Source organism: Tenrec ecaudatus, chromosome 8, assembly GCF_050624435.1.
Source record: "Tenrec ecaudatus isolate mTenEca1 chromosome 8, mTenEca1.hap1, whole genome shotgun sequence".
Taxonomy (NCBI): Eukaryota; Metazoa; Chordata; class Mammalia; order Afrosoricida; family Tenrecidae; genus Tenrec; species Tenrec ecaudatus.
The window spans coordinates 79,297,587-79,305,576 of NC_134537.1; positions in this window are offsets into that span (position 1 = coordinate 79,297,587).

Below are 7,990 nucleotides of genomic sequence, written 5' to 3' on the forward strand. Positions count from 1 at the left end.
GGCTGGGGCATGAGGGGGTGGAGGAAGTGGATGCTAACAAATCCAGGGACAAGGGAACAGCAAGGGATCCAAAATCAATGGCGAGGAGGGTGTAGGAGGCTGGTTGGGCTTGATCAAGGGCAAACTAACCCGAGAAGAATATCTTAAACCCAAATGAAGGCTGAACATGATAGTGGGACAAGAGGAAAGTAAAAGGAAATAGAGGAAAGAACTAGGAGGCAAAGGACATGTATAGAGGTCTAAATACAGGCATGTGCATATGTAACTATATTTATATATGATGGGGAAATAGATCTATGTGCATATATTTATAGGTTTAGTATTAAGGTAGCAGGTAGACATTACGCCTCTACTCAAGTACTCCCTCAATGCAAGAACACTTTGTTCTATTAACCTGGTATTCCACGGTGCTCACCTTCCCAACATGATTGCTGAAGACAAAGTGGGTGCATAAGCAAATGTGGTGAAGAAAGCTGATGGTTCCCGGCTATCAAAAGAGATAGTATCTGAAATCTTCAAGGCTTGAAAATAAACAAGCAGCCATCTGGCTGGGAAGCAACAAAGGCCACACGGAAGAAGCACAACAGCCTGTGTGATCACAAGGTGTTGATAGGATCAGATACCAGGCATCAAAGACCCAAAATAAAGAATCGTATCATTGTGAATGAGGGGAATGTGGAGTGGAGACCCAAAGCCCATCTGTAGGCAACTGGCCATCCCTTACAGAAGGGTCGCGGGGAAGAGACGAGCCAGTCAGGGTGCAGTGTAGCAAAGACGAAACATACAACTTTCCTCTAGTTCTTTAATGCTTCCTCTCCCAACTCCTCCCCCCCACCCCAACTATCATTATTCCAGTTCCACCTTACAAATCTGGCTAGACCAGAGGATGTACACTGGTACAGATAGGAACTGGAAACACAGGGAATCCAGGACAGATAAACCCGTCAGGACCAATCACGAGAGTAGCAATACCAGGAAGGTAAGGGGAAGGTGGGGGAGAAAGGGAGGAACAGATCACAAGGATCTACATATAACCCCCTCCCTGGGGGACAGACAACAGAAAAGTAGGTTAAGGGAGATGTCAGACACTGTAAGACATGACAAAATAATCATAATTTATATATTACCAAGGGTTCATGAGGGAGGGGGGAGGGGGAGGAGGGGAAAAATGAGGAACTGATACCAAGGGCTCAAATACAAAGAAAATGTTCTGAGAATGATGATGGCAACAAATGTACAAATGTGCTTGACACAATGAATGTATGTATGGATTGTGATAAGAGTTGTACAGGCCCCTAATAAAATGATTTTAAAAAAGCAAAAGAATAAAGACAATGTTCTAAACCTGATTGTGATGATGATTGTGCTCAATTCTGATTGACTCCAAGTACTGAATTGTGTAGTATGCAAATTATTTGTCAATAAAACTGCTGAAAGTGAAGAAACCCCATAAGGAAGAGGAGAGTGGGTTTCCCGTCAGCAGTTTGGAGGCGCCTCGTCCTCGTGGGTGTGGAATCTTTGACAGCAGGTGTGGGACAGGCCCTTGGGACCACCGTCACCATGACTACCAAAGCCATCAGCATTCTTAGAGCTACGCTTTCGGAAATGCTTACCCTTTGTAGAGTACTTTACACACTGTATCGCATATAAAAATTTCAATTAGATTAAAATTAGTATTTTAAAAATCATTTCATTGGGAGCTCATACAACTCTTATCACAATCCATACATCTACCTATTGTATCAACCACATTTGTACATTTGTTGCCATCATCATTCTCAAGACGTTTTCTTTCTGCTTGAGCCCTTGGTATCAGCTCCTCATTTTCCCTCTCCCCGTCCCCCTCCCTCATGAAACCTTGATAATTTATAAATTATTGTTATCTCCCTTCACCCACTTTTCTGTTGTCCATCCCCCAGGGAGGAGGTTATATGTAGACCCTTGTAATTGGTTCCCCCTTTCCACCCCTCCCTCCTGGTATCCCCACTCTCAGCACTGGTCCTAAAGGGATCATCTGTCCTGGATTCCCTGTGCTTCCAGTTCCTATCTGCACCAGTGTACATCCTCTAGTCTAGCCAGATTTGTAAGGTAGAATTGGGATCATGATAGTGGGGGCAGGGGGAGGCGGAAGCATTAAAGATCTAGAGGAAAGTTGTATGTTTCATCGCTTCTACACTGAATGCTGACTGGCTCGTCTCCTCTCTGTGATCCTTCTGTAAGGGGATGTCCAGTTGCCTACAGATGGGCTTTGGGTCCCCACTCAACACTCCCCCTCATTCAAAATGATTTGATTTTTTGTTCTTTGATGTCTGATGCCCGATCCCTTCAATACCTCGTGATCACACAGGCTGGTGTGCTTCTTCTATGTGGGCTTTGTTGCTTCTGAGCTAGATGGCCGCTTGTTTACCTTCAAGCCTTTAGGACCCTAGATGCTATTAAGTCCCATTGAGTCAATTCCTATCATAGCAACCCTGTGCCCAAGAGAAGGACACACTGCCTGATTGCATGTTGTGCTCAAGCCTGTGGCAGCTACAATAGCAACCCACCTCCTTGCCTTCCTCTCTTCATGGACCTTCTGCTTTATCAAGCCACATGGCCTGCTCCAGCGACTTGGTCCTCCTTGAGAACACATCCAAGGTACATGAGATGAAGTCTCACCATCCTTGTTTCCACTTTGGCGGGACCTCCTCTGGCCGGTCATGGTAGCGTCCATCTTCTTCCAGCATAATAATGCAGAGTTACACATTCTTCAGTCTTCTGTATTCGTGGCCCAGCTTTCACATGCAGAGGATGTGATTGAAAGCACCATTGCGCGGGTCAGGCGCACCTTGGTCCTCAAAGTGCTAGCTATGTTTTTGAATACTTTAAAGAGGCCTTTTGCAGTAGCTCTCCCCATAATTTGATTTCTTGTCTGCTACTTCCAGGCATTAATTAAGGATCCAAGCAAAGTGAAATTCTTGACAACTTCAAATCTCTGTTTATCATGATGTTGCCAATTGGTGCAGTCATAAAGATTTTTTTTTGCATTGAATTGCACTCTATACTGACGGCTTCCATCTTTGATTTGCAAGAGCTCTGAGTTCTCGTGTTGAGTAAGCAAGTTGTGCCACCTGCGTATCATAGGTTCTTAATAAGCCTTCCACCAATCCTGATACCACTTTCCTCTTCATAGAATCCACTTCTCTGATGATTTGCTCAGCATGCAGATTGAATAAAGATGGTGAGAGGACCCAACCCTGACTCAAACATTTCTTGATTTTAAACCATGAAGTATCCCCTATGTCCATACATGCCTCGATCCGTATACAAGTCCCATGTGAACACAATGGAGTGTATTGGAATTCCCATTCTTCACAGTGTTGCCCATAGTTTGTTGTGACCCACACAGATGAATGCCTTTGCCTTGTCAACCCAGCACAGGTAATACCTGTTCTGTTTCTCTCCTTTCCCCAGGATCTAGCCGATGACCGCAGTGACAGCCCTCATTCCAAGTGCTCTTTGAATCCCACTTGAGCTTTTGGCAGTTACCGGTTGACGTATTGCTCCAATGATTTTTGAATTATCTTCAGCAAAACCTTACTTGCGTGATCTTGATTCACACATTATATTGAATCATCTTTCTTAAAAATGGGCACGGATATGGATCTTTTCCAGTCCGTTTGCCACGTAGCTATCTTCCAAGTTTCTTGGCATACATGAATGAGTGCTCCCATGTGGCATTTGCTTGCTGAAACATTTCAATAGGAATCTCTGGAACCTTGTTTGGAATCAGTGTCTTCAGTGCAGCTGGATCTCTTCCTTTAATACCATCAGTGCTTGATTCCATGCCTCCTCCGTAAATGGCTGAACGTGGACCGGGTCTTTTGGTACAGGGGCTCTGTGTGTTCTTCTATTTCCATGCCATTGAGGCCGTTCTGACTCACAGCGACCCTATAGGACAGAATTTCAAGGCTGCAAGTCTTATGGGAGGAGCCAGCCTCACCTTTCCCCTGGGAAGCTGTTGTCGGGTGCAAACTGCTCCCCCTGTGGCTCACAGCCCAGCAGGAAACCCACTCTGCCACCAGGGCAGAATCCTCCAGGATGGCAACTCCAGGCTTCCTTTCTCCCCTCCGTTCTTTCAGCTGGAGAGATGCTGAGCTTGCTCTTTCCTTTGGGTTTCTAACTCCAGGTCTTGGTGCATTTCATTCTAAGTTTGACGTTGTCTTCTCAAAGGGCCCTTGGGAATTTTCTGTTCAGTTCCTTCAGCATTTCCTTCATTTGCTTTACTCTATGCACAAAAGTTAAGTGTCCAAGTCTCTTCTACATCCACTTTGATCTTTTTTCCTTTTGGCCTTTTAATTTTAACATTTATTAGCTCTACGGTTTAATTATTTTTAATGCATCGATAACCTGAAGAACACTAACTAGTAATATATACAAGATCATTTGCTATTCCATTAAAACATTGTTTGCCCAAATGTGTATAATACTAATCAAATATATAAGAAATGCCTTCATAAAATGACATCCCTTCTTATATTGTTACTTTACTGAAGGCAATATGATTTTGGTAAAGGAATAAATTTATTCTGTAAAAGTTAGTGTGGTTTTTAAAACTTTCATATAAGGTAGTTAAAATACATTAGAGAGAAATATATCTGAGAGAAGGGAGCTACACAAACTATTGTTGTCACACATAGTAATCAAGTAGCATGATATCTGTCAATAAAAGTTTCCAATTTACATTCTTATTCTCTTATTTTTATTAGCTGGATCTTGTTCTTTGGTTTTAAGAGGCTCTCATTGTCCTGCTCAGAGTAGCCAATGTACAGAGAGGACCATAGGGCCAGTCTCGCCATGAGACATGACGTTCCCTCACGGACCCACAGTGCTATGGGGGACAACACTGGAGAGAGTGTGGGAATTATGCCTGGTCTGAGCCTCCCACCCCACCCCCACCACCAGGGTGAAACACATAGCAAGGGGAGCAAAGCAATGAAGTCCTCAAGGAATTCTGAAAATAGACTTCCGACTCAGGAAGCAGGGCTTGGCATCTCATCAGACCAGATCAGAAAACATTCATAATGGTCAGCAGAGAGACCTGGAGCTATTTAAAGGTCCCCCCACCCCCGCCCCTCCATCTATCTATATAAGATAGGCAGGATTGTTTATAATCTCGAGGAGAAAACAGCAGGACCAATGGTTTCAGGGGGACATGGGAGAGGAGGAGGTTGGGGGAAACGGAGAAGAAAGCTAAAAAATCCAGGGATAAGGGAACAATAAGAGATCCAAAATCGATGGCGAGGCGGGCATAGAATACCTGGTGGGGGTTGATCAACTACAATGTAGCTGAGAGGAATTACTGAAATCTGAAAGAAGGTTGAACATGATAGTGGGACAGGAGAAAAATAAAAGGAAATAAAGGAAAGAATTAAGAGGCAAAAGAAATTTATAGAGGTATAAATATAAGCATGTGAATATGTAAAATGTAATGATTGGGATATAAGTCTATGTACATATATTTATGTTAAGTATTAAAGGTAGCAGATGTTCTTCTCACGTCCTCCCTCAATGCAAGAAAACTTTGTTTTAGTAACCTAGCATTCTGTGATGCTCACCTTCCTGACATGATCACTGCAGACAAAACAGGTGCATAAACAAATGTGGTGAAGAAAGTTGATGGTGCCTGGCTATTACAAAATATTGCATCTGGGGTCTTAAAAGCTTGAAGTTAAACAAGTGACCATCTAGTAGGGAAACAACAAAGCACACGTGGAAGAAGCACACCCACCTGTGCGATCAGGAGATGTCCATGGGATCAGTTATCAGAGGCATCAGAAGACCCAAAACAAACAACCATTGTGATGCGAAAGAGGGGGGTCAGAGTGGAAACCCAAAGCCCATCTGTAGACAAACGGACATCCCATTGGAAGGGACCAGTGTGAGAGCACTGATGAAACACAACATTCCTCTAGTTTCTTCAATGCCCCCCCAGCCCACTCCCATTATTATGACCTCAGTTCTACCTTACACATCTGGTGAGACTGGAGCATGTACACTGGTGCAGAGGAGCACTCTCAACACATGGAATCCAGGACAGATAGGCTCTTAGGAACAATACTGGGAGTAGAGCTACTATGAAGGTACAGGGAAGGTGGGGGGAGAAGGGGTAGAAAGTGGGAACCGATTGCAAGGATTGACATATTAACCCACTCCCCAAGGGGGATGAATAACAGAAATGTGAGTGAAGGGAGACAGCAGATGATGTGAGATATGAAAATAGTAATAATTTATAATTTACCAAGGGTTCACAAGGTGGGGGGTTGGGTGGGGGAAGAGGAGTTGATACCAAGGGCTCAAGCAGAAAGAACATGTTTTGAAAACGACGATGGCAACAAATGTACAAATGCGTTTGATACAATTGATGTATGGTTTGTTATAAGAGCTGTAAGATCCCCCAATAAAATGACTTATTTTTTTAAAAAGCCTATCACTGGATTTTTTTAAACTAGAAATACTTGAAAGGTATATACGCAGAAAAATGATTCCGATTAAAAAACAACAACAACATGCCTCTGATTTATAGCAGAATGGTTTCTTTCTTCACACATGTAATCCTGGATGCCGGCGCCCAACCGGCCTGATCCACAGTCATTAATTTTCACTGTGTCAAACCTGTTCTTGAGATGGTCTCTAAATCCACCTGGGATACACTCAAAGCCATACGTTGGTCAACAATTCCAAAACACCAGCCTCTCTGCAGGAGAGAAACAAAGCTGTCTGCTCCCGTTAGGAGTTACCGTCTCAGAAACGCACGGGGCCGTCCCACCCTGTTCTTCAGGTTTCTGTGCGTTGGAATCGAGTCCGTGGATGTGAGAGTGAGTGTTTCAAGTATCCTGCTGCAAGGAAGAAAGCTGTGGCAGTCAGCTCTGTCAGGATTTACAGCCTTGAAAACCCTGTCCTACAGGGTCATGAATACACCAGTGTGTGAGTGAGGAGAATAAGAAAGAATGATGATCCCAGTTGCTGACGGTAAAGCGAAAGAACAGCGTACTTTCCCACATTTCTCATAGAAAATTGTATTTACTGTTATTTTTTTTCTACGTCTAGACTGTAACCTCTGTAATCACCGTGAACTTTTTTCTTTCTTTCTTTTTCCATAATTGGATCCCAATTCCTAAACTAGTGCCTGGAACAGAGTAAGTTTTAAAGACATATTTATTAGATAAAGAAAAATGTGAAATACTACAGTGCTCTTGGAAAGTTTGGAATTTGAAATTGCATTAAAAAGTAAAAAATATATTAAAAAGTAAAGGTATCCTTTAATTTACAATCTCACTTCTGAAAACTCTAAGATAGTGGTTCTCAACCTTCTTAATGCCACGACCCTTTAATATAGTTCCTCATGTTGTGGTGACCGCCCCCCCAACCATGAAATTATTTTCGTGGCTACTTCATCACTGTCATTTCGCTACTGTTATGAATAGGGCCACCCCTGTGAAAGGGTTGTTCGACCACCAAAGGGGTCGCGACCCACAGGTTGAGAACCACTGCTTTAAGAGCAAATGTGAAATATAAGCATGTTGCTGACAGTAATTTTTTGTAGTAGCGATAATAATAACAATCCCCAAGGGTGTGAGGGACGATGCTGGGAGAGTGAAGGGTGAGTGGGTTGGAAAGGGGGAACTGATTACAAGGATCCACATGTGACCTCTTCCCTGGGAGAGGGACAGCAGAGAAGGGGGGAAGGGAGACTCTGGACAGGGCAAGATATGACAAAATAACGAGGTATAAATTACCAAGGGCACATGAGGGAGGGGGGAAAGGGGAGGGAGGGGGAAAAAAAAAAGAGGACCTGATGCAAAGGGCTTAAGTGGAGAGCAAATGCCTTGAGAATGATTGGGGCAGGGAATGTATGGATGTGCTTTATACAATTGATGTATGTATATGTATGGAGGGTGATAAGAGTTGTATGAGTCCCTAATAAAATGTAAAAGAAGAAAAGAGGAGA